The following is a 15,417-nucleotide window of genomic DNA, read 5'->3' as shown; positions in this document are numbered from 1 at the left end:
ACTCTTTGTGACCCCATGGACTATATCCTACTAGGTACCTCTGTCCATGGGGATTCTCCAGGCAAGAATACTGGAGTGGGTTGTCATACCCTCCTCCAGGTGATCTTCTCAACCCAGGGATAGAACCCAGGTCTCCTGCATTGAAGGCAGATTCTTTACGAGTCACCAGGCCTCAAGTGTCTTAATAGATTCATTTTGCACATATTACTTTTTCTATAGGCATTTTGAGTATTGGGAGGACCAGGCTAGGAACTGTTCATCATCAAACACAATGAATTCCAATTAGATTTTCCAAATACACTTTTCCAAAAGACAACCCATATTGTGCTCATTTCCTGCCTTAAATATTATTCCTTTTCACTTCCTCCACCTTAAGAAGACATTTTTTAAATCCCACAGCTTCACATAAGCCTTATAGGTAGTCAAAAGTAAGGATTTTCAAAGTGTTTTCAGGCAATCCTTAGAGCCTCATGTGCTTCTCATGTTCCAGTCCCATCACGGGACTCTGAGTGGGCACAAATCTGGATCTCAGCCTGTTTTACTCAAAATAGATTCTTTTTGATACATTTCATAAATAATTTGGTTCTTTGGAGACTTTATCTGAAAAAGAAGCATTTTTCTCCTTAAAAAGAAATTCAAATTCTCAAATTCACGAGTTTAAAAATGAATATATCAGCCTCATTCTCTCCCTATGAAGTGTCATAAACATGTCAAATACAGCCTTAGAGGAAGTAGAATGAGTGTTCCATACCTATCTTTAGGGTAGTCACACAATAGCACAAGTCATCTGTATTTCAAAGTCAGAACTCTCTACCACAAATAAACATATATATATATTTAAACCTAATGGAATACCAAACGGTAAATCCCATTCATTTATAAAGTATAACTTTACTATTATCATCACCAGGTTCTTTTCCCACCAAGACACATAAAATATCCTGAGCAAGAAAAATTTTGTATGTTTGTGTAAAACACTAGAGAAGTTCCTTGAAGTAGCAAATTGGCTCTTAAAGACACCATCTTTTTTAAGTGAAAAACACTGGCCAATAAATTCGTCACAGGAAAAATCCTCCAGCTCTGAAAATACAGTCTAAGTATTTTATTCTCCATTCTCAGATAAAAATCTCTGTCTTTGAATTTATTTCCTAATGATGTTTAGAGCTCGGAATACAAAAATAACTCACACTATGTGAGTTCCTGACAAAGAACTGTTAAGCAGAAGAGCTTTATAAATTTCAAACAAATGCCTTACAGAGACCATTTCAGATACTACATATTTACCTAAAAATAAACAAGCCACGTTCTCATGGTCTATCTTAAGATAATACTATTTACAGAGTTCTAGAAAACTTTAAATCTAAATCTAAAAAATGCATTATCTTCTATTAGTGTATCTTCAAACTCATACATAGATTTATAACTTCATTTGTTTGTCTTCATTTAGATTAACAACACCAGAATTTAAAATTCACATATTCAGAGAGAGCACGCATTGTTACCCAAACTAAGGAGAAAGTATCTTGATTTTGGAATGATTCATTAAAAACAGAATGGTTATTTGATGTATCAAATAAAATGCAAGAATTTTCCAAATTTTAAAATTCTGTTGCCAAGTTTTCTTAGGTATATTTGAACATGACAGGCACTGTGTTTTCATTTGGGGGGTTGAAAAAAAAGAGTGAAAATAAACATTAAGTTCTCTAAACAACTTAAGGCCTAGATGGTGCCAGTAGTGAGATAAGAGGGAAAGGAGACACTCATAATGGACATGGGGCATGACTCCCAACTCCTGGTCACCTTCTGTCCACCTGCTAGTTTATTTTGTTGGGAGCCCTCCCTGGGTACCAACATCAATGTGGCTAGCTGAAATGGCCCACTGAGTGTGTGCTATATTAAATTGGGCTGACTTTTTCCTTTCTTGTTTCTGTGCCTTGCTTCATTTTTCTTACATTCCAGTATTTGGGCTTCATTATGGGCCAGGTAGTCTTTAATGAAGACTCATTGTCCACTGTAACAGCTGCTTATTCTTAATTCCTCTAGTACTGTCCATTGTCCCATTTATTTGGTATTTGTACCTGGTCTGTATTGCTAATGTTTTTAAAAACTATTTTAGTTTAGGGTAATCATTAACAGTCAAGGCTTTGCGTACAATACATTGTTCTTGACTATAGGTAGTGTTGTACAGTAGATCTCCAGAGCTTATTTATTGTGCTTCAGTTCAGCTCAGATCAGTCACTCAGTTTTGTCTCACTTTTTGCAACCCCATGGACTGCAGCACGCCAGACCTCTCTGTCCATCACCAACTCCTGGAGCTTACTCAAACTCATGACCATTGAGTCGGTGATGCCATCCAACCATCTCATCCTCTGTCATCCCCTTCTCCTCCCGCCTTCAATCTTCCCCAGCATCAGGGTCTTTTTCAGTGAGTCAGTTCTTTGCATCAGGTGACCAAAGTATTGGAGTTTCAGCTTCAATATCAACCTTCCAAAGAATATTCAGGACTGATTTCCTTTAGGATTGACTGGTTGAATCTCCTTGCAGTCCAAGGACTCTCAAGAGTCTTTTCCAATACCACAGTTCAAAAGCATCAATTCTTCAGTGCTCAGCTTTCTTTATGGTCCAACGCTCACACCCATACATGACTATTGGAAAAACCATAGTTTTGACTAGACAAACCTTTGTTGGCAAAGTAATTTCTCTGCTTCTTAATGTGCTGTCCAGGTTGGTCATAGCTATTCTTCCAAGGAGCAAGAGTCTTTTCATTTCATGGCTACAGTTACCATCTGCAGTGATTTTGGAGCCCCCCAAAATAAAGTCAGCCACTGTTACCATTCTTTCCCGATCTATTTTCCATGAAGTGATGGGACCAGATGCCATGATCTTAGTTTTCTGAATGTTGAGCTTTAGCCAACATTTCCACTCTCCTCTTTCACTTTCATCAAGAGGCTCTTAAGTTCTTCTTCACTTTCTGCCATAAGGGTGGTGTCATCTGCATATCTGGGGTTATTGATATTTCTCCTCGCAATCTTGATTCCAGCTTGTGCTTCACCCAGCCCAGCATTTCTCATGATATACTCGGCATAGAAGTTAAATAAGCAGGGTGACAATATATAGCCTTGAGGTACTCCTTTCCCTATTTGGAACCAGTCTGTTGTTCCATGTCCAGTTCTAACTGCTGCTTCTTGATCTGCTTACAGATTTCTCAGGAGGCAGGTAAAGTGGTCTGGTATTCCCATATATTGAAGAATTTTCCACAGTTTGTTGTGATCCACACTGTCAAAGGGTTTGGTATAGTCAATAAAGAAGAAGTAGATTTTTTCTGGAACTCTCTTGCTTTTTCTAGGATCCAATGGATGTTGGCAATTTGATCTCTGTTTCCTCTGCCTTTTCTAAATCCAGCTTGAACATCTGGAAGTTCTTGGTTCACATACTGTTGAAGCCTGGCTTGGAGAATTTTGAGCATTTCTTTGCTAGTGTGTGAGATGAGTGCAATTGTGCAGTAGTTTGAATATTCAGTTATTCAGTTATTGTGCTTAACTAAAGCTTTATGCCTGCTCATTTTTAACTTGTTTACCCTTCCCCCCACAGCCCCTGGTTATCACTATTCCATGCTTCGATTCTGTGAATATGACTCCTTTACATACTTCATGTAAGTGTAAGACTACTTGTCTTTCTATGACTGACTTATTTCATTTAGCATGATACCCTCAAGGTCCATATGTTGTTGCATATTGTATAATTTCTTTCTTTTTGCATGAGTCTAACAAACTTTATGATACTGAAAATGATTTGGGACTAGATAGAGGAGGTGACCGCACAGTATTGTGAAGGCACTAAATGGTTTACTTTGAGATAGTTAATTTTCTGTGATATGAATTTCACCTCATGGAAAATAATCAATTTTTGTGAAAAAAAGCAAAAACCCTCATAGCATTGCAAAACTTGAATGTGTGACTTTTACTACATGTAAATTATACCTGGATAAATAAGACTTAAAGAGTAAAGGCTTTGGAATCACTTGACCCTGGGTTCAAAGCCTGACTCTGCCACATATCAGCAATCTGTGAGTTTAGGCAAATCACTTAAACTCCCTGCTGTTGAAATCCTTCATGGGTAAAATTGTAATAGTAATAGTGTCGAGGTTGTGTGAGCTGTGGTGGAATTAAAATGGCATCACTGTATTTGACCAGAACTACAAGTCCAAATCCACTCTTAATGAAGTCACCTTTGCCTACAAAGTCCTTGAAGCTAGCACAAAGCCAGCTGGGATGCTGAGTCCAGACTCCAGAGGAGAACCTGGGGACTTAACCTGGAAAAGTATGGGTTTTTTTTTTCCGTTTTGAGCTCAAACAAAGCAGGTCAAGCCTCTTCCATTTATATCTACTTGAAAATGTAAATTTCATTTCAATTAAACAATTCAATGGTGAAAACATATAAATAATAAAACTATACCTTCTAGTGACAATGGGAAAGGAATGAGAAAGTTAAGACCTTCGATCCCAAAGCTTAGAATGGAGCCAGCTCAGACCCCTGTCAAAGGCCTGGTACTGAGTTAGAGTGGGCAGGGAGGAAGCTGTTCTAGTTTGGGGGCTGTGTGCAGATTCTCACGCATTAGGACTGAGGTCCAGCAGGAAACCTGAAATTGGGTCCAGATTTGGACCCTTCTTTGTGGAGATGGCATAACTTAACCTTAACAGCGACTGAGATTTAGGGAATGACTGAAGAGAGGATTGAGAAAGGAGCAGAGAGGAATCTTGCATGCCTTTCCTTAGAAGTCAGCAAATCTCTTCCTTACTGGTTCATTATAGATATTCAATGGCATGATGCAGGGAAAGTACAGATAACAATGCTGAAAATAGACCCAGCTATGATAAGTAGGAGACGGCAGAAGTATTTGTTGAATCGACTTTATCATTTTCTTAAATTGTCTATCCTGCTTTCGTTCCTTTGTCTTCACTGCAGGAGATTGAGTTTTGGGCTGCACCATGACTTTGTAGGAGATGGCTGCATTTTAACCTCTTTAGAAGCATTTCCCATAGAGCTTCGCGCAATCAGGACATAAAGGTAAAACGGTCTGTATCATTGCTTTGAAAAGCTCAGGACCATTCTAATTGCTTAGCAGGAGAGAAAGACTGTGCAGAGGGCTGGCGCACTAAGATGAGCTGTTATGAAAAGGGTTACATGTATCTTAGCTCTGTTGGCTCTTTGAAAATCAAAACGTCTGACAATACACCCTGGGGAAGCAGCTGTGCCTGTTCTTTTCAGGCAGATGAGCTTAATACTTGCTATAGCACTGATTTCAGATACACTGCCTTTCTGGAAATGAGATTGTATTTAAAAGAACAGGCTCTTGTTATCTATTTCTTTTCTTCCAATGAATAGTGAGAAAAGATGGTGTTTCTGAAAGGAGATTTTGATGTTTACCGTCATTTAACATGTTTGGAAACGTAGGACTAACCCCACAGATACTGCTCATTTTCCTCCTAAGTACTATGCCTGCAGTTCTGGAAGATGTCAACTTAAATCTGAATCTCCCTACAATAGAGATTTTCCTTAGGCATGAAGCTCTGAAAGCATCAGTGACAATCAACAATTCCATTCCTGATGCTCTTTTCCTATAAAACTTAACTTCTTGCTCAGTAAGTAGCATAAATGTAAACACTTTTATTAGACATTTCTCACGACCTTTAAGGATACTTAAAATAAGAAGTTGTTTAGAGAAAGACTGAAAGAAGCACAAAATGCAACTGTAAACTGATACCTTAGATACTAAGTCCGCTTATTATCAGTCAAAAATCATCTCTTAACTTTGGTTTTCCTTCTCTTTTGATTGAAACTTTGACTTTCTCTCATTACAGGTTTTGGGAAAATGCATGCCTGACCAGTTAGTCACTTGTAGTTTGTGTTTGAGAAGTCCTATCACACTTATTTCAGCTTCTCACTTAATGGAAATTCATTAGTGTCAGAGCTTCTTACTGGTTTTCATGATAACTTAATTAGCCTGCTTCGTTATGCAAGAGGAATTAATTTTATATTTTCTTTCAGTCTTTATATGCTCAATTTCTTGATTTTTCTAAAAAAAAAATACACCATTTATTTTTTGACCTATGTAAATAAAGTCTGTCTTAAATTCTATGACAATTCCTTGCCAATAGGAAAAAAGGTAACTTATCAACCAATGTGGTATTAATACCAGGGCCTACTCTACTCTTCATCAATATTCAACTACCATTCTATGACTTCCAGACCAAGGCCTACAGTGGAACACTCTTCCCAAATATTTTTAATACCTTTATAAAGTACTTCTTTTTTTTTAAATAAATGTTTATTTCAAGTATGAAAAGTAATAAAAATATGGAACGCTTCACGAATTTGCGTCTCATCCCTGCACATGGGCCATGCTAATCTTCTCTGTATCGTTCCAGTTTTAGTATATGTGCTGCTGAAGTGAGCACCATAAAATACTTCTTAAAAATAATCCATGCTATTTTTGACTGTTGTGGAGAAACACTGAGCATGTTGAAAAAAACAGGAAATGGATTTTGGGAAAGGCAACCCAGTAAACAGATTCAGTGTTCTGTGTTGTCATACCTACAAAATACTAGCTTAAACTGCCCTTGAACAGTGCCTATGAATGCAACACTCTTTTCTTATTTTTCATTTCCTTCCAGCTTCTGAAAAGGGCTTCCCTGGTGGCACAGTGGTAAAGAATTCACCTGCCAAGGCAGGAGACATGGGTTCAGTCCTTGGGTTAGAAAGATCCTCTGGAGAAGGAAATGACAACCTATTCCAGTATTCTTGCCTGGGAAATTCCATGGACAGAGCAGCCAGATGGGCTACAGTTCATGGGGTTGCAAAAGAATCAGACACGACTTTAGCGACTAAAAACAAAAACAAACTCTTAAATTTGTAAAGATTCACTAATCTCTGAGGAAATATAGGGGCCAGTGTAATGCTGTGGACATTCAAGAAAGGGGCTATTTTATATCAGAGAACTGTCTTTATTTCAGGTCTTAAAAATAAATAAATAAACCTAAAAATCTTTGGTCAAAATTACTACACGTCAGTTCAGTTCAGTAGCGCAGTTGTGTCCGACTATTTGTGACTCCATGAACTGCAGCACGCCAGGCTTCCCTGTCCATCACCAACTCCCGGAGCTTGCTCAAACTTATGTCCATCGAGTCGGTGATGCCATCCAATCATCTCATCCTCTGTTGTCCCTTTCTCCTCCTGCCTTTAATCCTTCCCAGCATCAGGGTCTTTTCCAATGAGTCAGTTCTTCTCATCAGGTGGCCAAAGAATTGGAGTTTCAGCTTCAGCAACTTCCAATGAAGATTCAGTGTTGATTTCTTTTCAGATTGACTGGTTTGAACTCTTTGCAGTCCAAGGAACTCTCAAGAGTCTTCTCCAACACTACAGTTCAAAAGCATAAATTCTTCGGCACTCAGCTTTAATTACACTTTCAATTACACTTAAATTGTTTAAGATGGTTTTGACATCTGATGTAATTTTTGTGTGTCTTATTTTGATACACATCAGTCTTGTGTAGATATTAAAAAGATGTTTCACATGTGCCTATAGTTTATGAACTGAGCAAATGACTATAATAATCTAAACCTTTAAGTAAGTAACCCTTAAGAAGACTCTCTGTCTTAACATATAGCAAAGATATTTTCTTCAAATTTGAACAGAATCATGTTCTTTAAATTGTTGGTACCAAGAAATTGAATGACTTATATAAAGAGTTTAAGGTTATGCAATTTTTTTAACCGTTGCATAGCCATTTGTTGAAATATATTAGCTACTCAAAGATTCATGATTACAGTTAAAAAAGAGCAGTGCATCAGCAAAGGAGAGAGAGAGAAAGAGTGAAGTGGCACGATGATGCAGAGAGACAAGGAGAGGGAGTGAACATCATTTTTCAGTATCTTCTATGGTGTGTCTTGGTATGACTGAGAATATCCTTGTTTAGCTAAAACTGTTGAGCTAAACAGTTCCAGAGGAAACATTCTGCTTTGGTTATAATCAGATCATGTTTTTTTAGGGAACAGAACAAAGTGGTTTTTTACCCTGGAGATAGATAAATCTAGTTTTAGTCTGATCGGCTGTTTCACCTCTTACACCTAAGTTTCTTCTGTATTAGATTGGGATCAGTTTCTACTTCATAATTTTTATAGGATTAAATGAAATGTCATATTAGAAAGGTTTAGTATGGATCTCAGCACTTATTTTATTTATATATTTTTGTTGTGTTGTTGTTTAGTCTCTCAATTGTGTCTGACTCTTTGTGACCCCATGGACTGTTGCCCTACAGGCTCCTCCATCCATGAGATTTCCCAGGCAAGAATACTGGAGTGGGTTGCATTTCCTTCTCCAGGGGATCTTCCTAATACAGGGATCAAAACTGCATCTCCTGCCTTGGAAGACAAGATTCTTTACCACTAAACCATCAGGGAAGCCCATTTTTTATGTATTATAATTAAGTAACTACTATTAAAAAAAAAGGCCATAAGTCTTAATGGCTAATCAGATCTCTGTATTAATGGTCAAGGCAGAATAATCACTAAGAATAAAAATATATATATACCAGAATAATTAACCATGGGAATATCAATATAGGTGCAGATGATACATACAATGCAAAGAGGAAAAGTGAGAATAAAGAGGCATGACTTCTGGATGGCAAAGTGAAGAACTTCACAGACTCTCTCCACAATGAAACAATACAACTGGTGAATATTATTTACAACAACAATTAACAATTTCTAGAAATTACTCTAAAAGCATATGGTAAATGAAGAAACATTTATTTGAAAAAATCTACTAAATTTTGGTAAGTAAAGCAAGAATCTGTGGCATGTGAGTCATGACCCACTCCTGCTGTCCCATCTAAAAACCCTATTGGGACCTAGAACACATCTCATAGACAGTCATCAAAGATTATTGCTGATTTAGTTGGATTAGACTTAAAAGCATTATTTCAAAGGATAGAGTAATCATCTGGGAATTAATGGAGGCTAACAGCTGGGTGTGATACCAAAGAGGCAGACAGCATAACAAGGATATCAGGGAGATAGACAGCAAAAAAGAAACCAGTTAAAGCCACTGTCAGCCCAGGATGACTGTCTGAATGCCTAAGGCTTTGCCACCTGAAAACTTATGGGGTGCAGCTTAAGCATTACTTAGAGGGAAATTTATAGTGGCAAATGCCTACATTTAAAAAAGAAGAAATCTCAATTCATTAACACAACATTCCATGTTAAGAAACTATTAAAAGAAGAGAAAACTAAACTTAAAATATGCACAATAAGTGAAATAATAAAAATTAAAGTGGATATAAATGAAACAGGGAATACAAAAACAACAGAAAAATCAGTAAAACCAAAAGTTGGTTTTTTGAAAAAGGGAAAGAAAATTGACAAACTGAGCTAAACTAAGAAAATAAATAAATAAATAAGGCTTCAGTTACTAAACTTTTGAATGTAAGAGAGACATCACTACTGGCCTTGCACAAATAAAAAGAATTATAAGGTAATAATTATATCTCAACAAATAAGATATCTTAGAAATGGACAAATCTCTAGAAAGACTCAAGAGAGTGTGACTTTTGCAAAAGGGGAGACATATGAGTCAGTGTAAGAACGGGCCCCAAAACAGTTATATTTATGGTCATTTGACCTTTTGACAAGGGTGTGAAGAAAGATAAATAGAGGAAGAAAAGTCTTTTTAGCAGTTGTTACTGGTACAACTGGATTTACTGGATATCTACATGAAAAAGAATGAAGCTGAACTGTTTTCTTACTCCATCCACAAAACTTAACTCAAAATGGATCATGGAACTAAATGCAAGATTTAAATTATAAAACTCTTAAAAGATAGTATAAAAATAAATATTTATGAGTTAGACAAAGCATTCTTGGATATACTATCAAAAGCATATAACAAAAGAAATGATAGGTCAAATGACATAAAAAAATTTTTAAGTTCTACAAAGGACACCATTAAGAAATTGAAAAAAATAACAGAGAATAGGAGAAAATATTTGCAAATTTTATGTCTGATAAAGAGACTTGTATCCAGAATGCATGAACTCATCATAATCAAAAGAGAGCTAACCTATTAAGACAGTGATATGAGCAATAAGTACATGAGAAAAAAAGCTCAAGATCATTAGCCATCAGGGAAATGCAAATTGTAACTCTAATGAGATACTGTTTCACAACTAGGATGACTTTAAGCAAAATGACAACTGATTACAAGTGTTGACAAGGTTGTGGAAAAATTGAAAACTTCATACATTGGTGGTGAGAATGTGAATCACCACAGCCTCTTTTATCTGACAATTCTTTAAGTAGGTTAAAAATAAAGTCAACATATATATTGGCAGAGGATGTTCTGCCATATGAAGGACCTTCACCATATGAGGGTGTTCCCTGTCCATTATCTCCCAGAGTTTGCTGAAACTCATGTCCATTGAGTCAGTGATGCCATCTAACCATCTCATACCACCATTCCTATGTATATATACATGAAAAATAACTTCCATCTATATAAAAACTCATATATGAATGTTTGTAACAGCATTGATCATAACAGCAAAAAAGTAGAAACAACGTAAGTGACCACTGACTGATAAATGGATAGACCAAATTTGGTACATCCACACAATGAAATGTCACACAATAATAAAAAGAACAAAGTACTGATACATGTGACCACCACGGATGGACTTTGAAAACATGGTTGTTTCTCAGTCGCTAAGCTGTGTTCGACTCTTTGTGACTCCATGGACTGCAGCACACCAGGCTTCCCTGCCCTTCATTATCTCCCGGAGTTTGCTCAAACTCATGTCCACTGCTATTAGATGCTATCTAACCATCTCATCCTCTGAGGCCCCCTTCTCCTCTTGCCCTCAATCTTTCCCAGCACCAGTATCTTTGAAAGAGGAGAGTGAAAAAGCTGGCTTAAAACTCAACATTTAAAAAACTAAGATCATGGCATCCAGTCCCATCACTTCATGGAAAATAGATGCGGAAAGAGTGAAAACGGTGATTCTTGAAAACATTAAGCTAAATGAAAGAAGCCAGAAAAAAAGATCAAATACCATATTTGTTTCATATTCTTGGGCTTCCCTTGTGGCTCAGCTGGTAAAGAATCTGCCTTCAATAGAGGAGACCTGGGTTCGATCCCTGGGTTGGGAAGATCCCCTGGAGAAGGGAAAGGCTACCCACTCCAGTTTTCTGACCTGGAGAATTCCATGGACTATATAGTCCATGGGGTCGCAAAGAGTCAGACACGATGGAACGACTTTCACTTTCCCTTCCATTCATAGGAAATTTCCAGAAGAGACACATCTATAGACATGGTAAATAGATTACTGTTTCTTAAAGGCTGTGGATGGAGAGTGAGGACCATGGGATGGGAAACAATTTATTAAGTTTACAGGGGATTTTTTTGGTACTGATAAAAATGTACTAAGATTTGATTGTGGTGATGGTTGCAGAACCCGGTAACTATGCTTCAAACCACTGAACTGTTGACCCATATGGTGAATTGTCAACAAAGGTCCATCTGGTCAAGGCTATGGTATTTCCAGTGGTCATGTATGGATATGAGAGTTGGGCTGTGAAGAAAGCTGAGCGCTGAAAAATTGAGGCTTTTGAACTGTGGTGTTGGAGAAGACTCTTGAGAGACCCTTGGACTCCAAGGAGATCGAACCAGTCCATCCTAAAGGAGATCAGTCCTGGGTGTTCATTGGAAGGACTGATGCTGAAGCTGAAACTCCAGTACTTTGACCACCTCATGCGAAGAGTTGACTCATTGGAAAAGACCCTGATGCTGGGAGGGATTGGGGGCAGGAGGAGAAGGGGACGACAGAGGATGAGATGGCTGGATGGCATCACCGACTCAATGGGCATGAATTTGAGTAAACTCCGGGAGTTGGTGATGGACAGGGAGGCCTGGCATGCTGCTATTCATGGGGTTGCAAAGAGTCGGACACGACTGAGCGACTGAACTGAACTGAACTGATGGTGAATTGGGTGACAAGTAAATTGTAGCTCATTTAAACCATTTTAAAAGAAATGAGAAAGAAATTGACACAGTTCTGCATCAATGGTCTGAAGAGGAAGAGAAAGAGAAAATGGAAGAGAAAAGGCAAAATGAGCAAGTTGGTGTGCAGAAAACTATTGATGGTTTTTGACAGGAGAGAAATAATCTCTGGTACAAAGTCAAAAATCTTGAAAAGTTCCTCTGAAAAGACATAAAAATTTTCCTACGTAAGTATAAAAATTCTGGCGAGCAAAGCATTTCAAAGTGAATAGAAAAAAACCTAACACACTAATTTATTCTAGTTATAAACCTATTATTTTAATTGTTCTATAATCATAGTTCTTATTTTTTCATGTTACCAATAAATCCAGAAAATATTCTTTTTTGTTTACTAAGTACGTCCTTTGATTTAAATTTGCTTTCATTTGTCATGATTTTTATTCATGATCCTTTTGCAAGTTCTGAATATATTTGCTTATTTATACTCATATCACTAGCAATAAGAATAACAATATCCTATAATCAAAAGTTTTTGTTATTAAATCAGCCTCTAATTTTCTTTAGAAGTCTATCTATTCTTGCTTTTAATAGAGTGATAATGTCTCCCTTTTAATCTCGCACCATATCTCATATCCAACTGTCACAATTTGAACATTATCTATTCATGGACTTTACTATTATAATCTTAAAATCACAATTCTTGAAAGTCACTCTTAATCTTAAAATCACAATTCTTGAAAGTCACTCTAGAAATTAGCTTGACTACTTCTTTATGTTTATCCTGGTTTTTACCTCCTATCTCATTTCCACAGATAAAAATTCTTTGTTATATCTTTTATTTGCTCTGATAGCTCACAATTTTAAATGATTCAAAGCAATATTCCATTTTCAAGAGCAGTGGAGAACAGCTATCTTCTTTTAACATTCTTTTATATAGGTAAGTGTGTTTACTGTCATCTTTCAGACCTCTGCTTACTATAACCCTGACTTCATTTTATTTGTCAGTTAAACAGACAAAATAGAACAAACAAAAATTGGTAAAAATCTGTACTTAAATGTGTAGTATGAAATAGATAACATTTAATGCAATATTGTATTAAAAATAATAGATAGCATTTGCTATTCAAAGCAACTTATTTGTTCTCCCATCATTTAATATTTTACATTACTTTGAGGAAGTTCTACTATTATCTCCATTTTACAACTGAGGAAACTGAGGGACAAAGTTATTATTTTCTCAGCACCAACTAAGATACGTGTGATTATTTTAACATTTAAAAATAGAAAAGGTAGAGTAATACAGAAAACCGAAAACACTCCAAATAATTGAAAGATAGATCAAATAGCTGTTATTTTTGTAGCAAAAACAATCTAGTGAACTCTCATTTATGCATCATTCATCTTTAACAGCCATCAACTTTCCACCTAACCTTGCTTCATTTATAACATTTACTCAAACCTCTTAAGCTGTAAATATTAAATATCTTGATGCAAATCTCAGAATTCATTGATATCTTATAATTTTTGCATAAATATTTATTATGCATCTCACAAAGACAGACCTCCTTTTAACATAATCACAAAACTAACAATACTCAAACAATACTCCTGTAATATCTTAAAATGTATAAGTAGTGTTCACAATTCCCTGATAAATCAGTTTTTGGCAGTTTGAATTAAAATCCAAATAAGGTTCATATACTGTAACTAGTTACTGTGTCTCAAGCTATAGATTTCTCCTTAATATGTGGTTTACTGTTATTTTGCAATCTGTTTGTTCAAGTAACCACTCACTCCCTTTGACCATGGAGCTTCTCCTCCAATCTGTATTTTGAAGAGGACATCACAGTCATGTATTTCAACAGATCTCTTTCACCAACACTTTTTGAACTTCCTGTAGTTAATTCTAGAGCCCTGATCACATTGTGGTTTTAAGCTTTAGCAAAAGTATTTCATGGGTGGTGTGGATCTCTTAATTGGAAAACTGTGTCTCTTTGGAAAATTGAGACTGCAGAGAAAAATCTACTACCCATATTGTTTAGTTAAGATCAAACATTAGAGTGAATAGGGAAGAAAATTTTGCCTGAAATTTAACATGCAAAACAGATTCTAGAATATGGACAGATTTAAAAATACATAAATAAAAGTATTTCCCGGAAGCTCAGTCAGAGTTTACTGGGCCAATCAACAAGGATGAAGCACTTTCCAAGCCTTAATTTGAAATTTTTCAAACTGACTCACAAGTTACAAATACTTTGTTCTTCGTTCTCTCATGGTTTGCGCTCTAACATTCACTACTAAAGGTAAGTCCAGCATCATTTGTCACACATTTCTCAGTGACATTGTTTAATTACTATAAAAGAAAGCATGAAATCAACTTTGAAAAGTAGTAAAGGGTACTGACAGTAAGAGCAATGGCAAGCTTTCCTGAGGAAAGAAGAGGCTAAAGAAACAGGATTTGTTAATAGTATCATAAAATGAGATTTTTTTTTTTAACTTTTGAAAAATTTAAAACAAGGGAAGTCTATTGCTATTTAATTCTAAATCCCAACTGTATAGAATGGATTGCAAGAGAAAAAACCATTAGTCATAAATTTTGTAGTCTTCCATCTTCCTACCTAGGAGATATGCAGCTCCTATTTTTGGCCAAACTGACTCTTGTTAAATCTGAAATTAATGGATTTGTATGAAATAAGAGATCAGGGGATGGTATTAAAACATGATCCTGGGGGAAGAATACCCTTGCAGTATGAATTGCTTTTATATGTCATGGATATTTTTCCTCTCTTCTCATCCAAAATTCATATGGAGCCCTGGTAATGTCATCTCAGTCAGCGTGTTGGGAAAATAAGAGATTTTTATGCAGGTTTGTATAGCAATCAACTATCTATTAGACTCTTCCTTCCATCACATTCTTTCATCTGTATGTATTCTTTACATTGGAAGATGACTCTCAATCTTTATTCTGCCTTTCTATTCCTTTTAGGGATTTTTTTTCCCCCCAATGGCATGGAGCTCTCTGGTATGTGAATCTGACTGTGTAAAAGTAAAGTTCATGTTCAACTGTTTAGCTGAATCAGAGGAACGAGGGGGTCTCGGCGTTAGAGCTATCCATGGTTTTGATGGAATGTAACCACTATAAAGTACAGTATTTTAGGACATGGTACTTTTTATTCAAAAGACATAAAGGTTGCTGGATATAGTAAAATTAATATAGTCTTTGAGAGATCTAGAGTTGAGGTTTATAGCTCAGATCCATAACATGAATTGGCATGTCTCTTACTCTTAATTTATGAGTGTTTCCTCAAAGGTAAAAAATGAAAAAAACTTCATGTTTTTCTGGCAAAGTATTAATATCACATT

The 15,417-nt window shown here is 36.3% G+C and overlaps 1 non-coding gene across 1 annotated transcript; it reads right to left on the bottom strand.

Moving 5' to 3' along the window:
• Nucleotides 1-6,351: 6,351 nt before the first annotated feature.
• LOC133073156 (U6 spliceosomal RNA) lies at nucleotides 6,352-6,458 on the bottom strand. Its single transcript, XR_009696865.1, has one exon. It is a non-coding gene; the product is annotated as a U6 spliceosomal RNA (small nuclear RNA).
• Between the last annotated feature and the right edge of the window lie 8,959 nt (nucleotides 6,459-15,417).

The sequence above is a fragment of the Dama dama genome, chromosome 18 (genome assembly GCF_033118175.1).
Source record: "Dama dama isolate Ldn47 chromosome 18, ASM3311817v1, whole genome shotgun sequence".
Lineage (NCBI taxonomy): Eukaryota > Metazoa > Chordata > Mammalia > Artiodactyla > Cervidae > Dama > Dama dama.
This window is presented reverse-complemented; position numbering and strand designations above follow the sequence as displayed.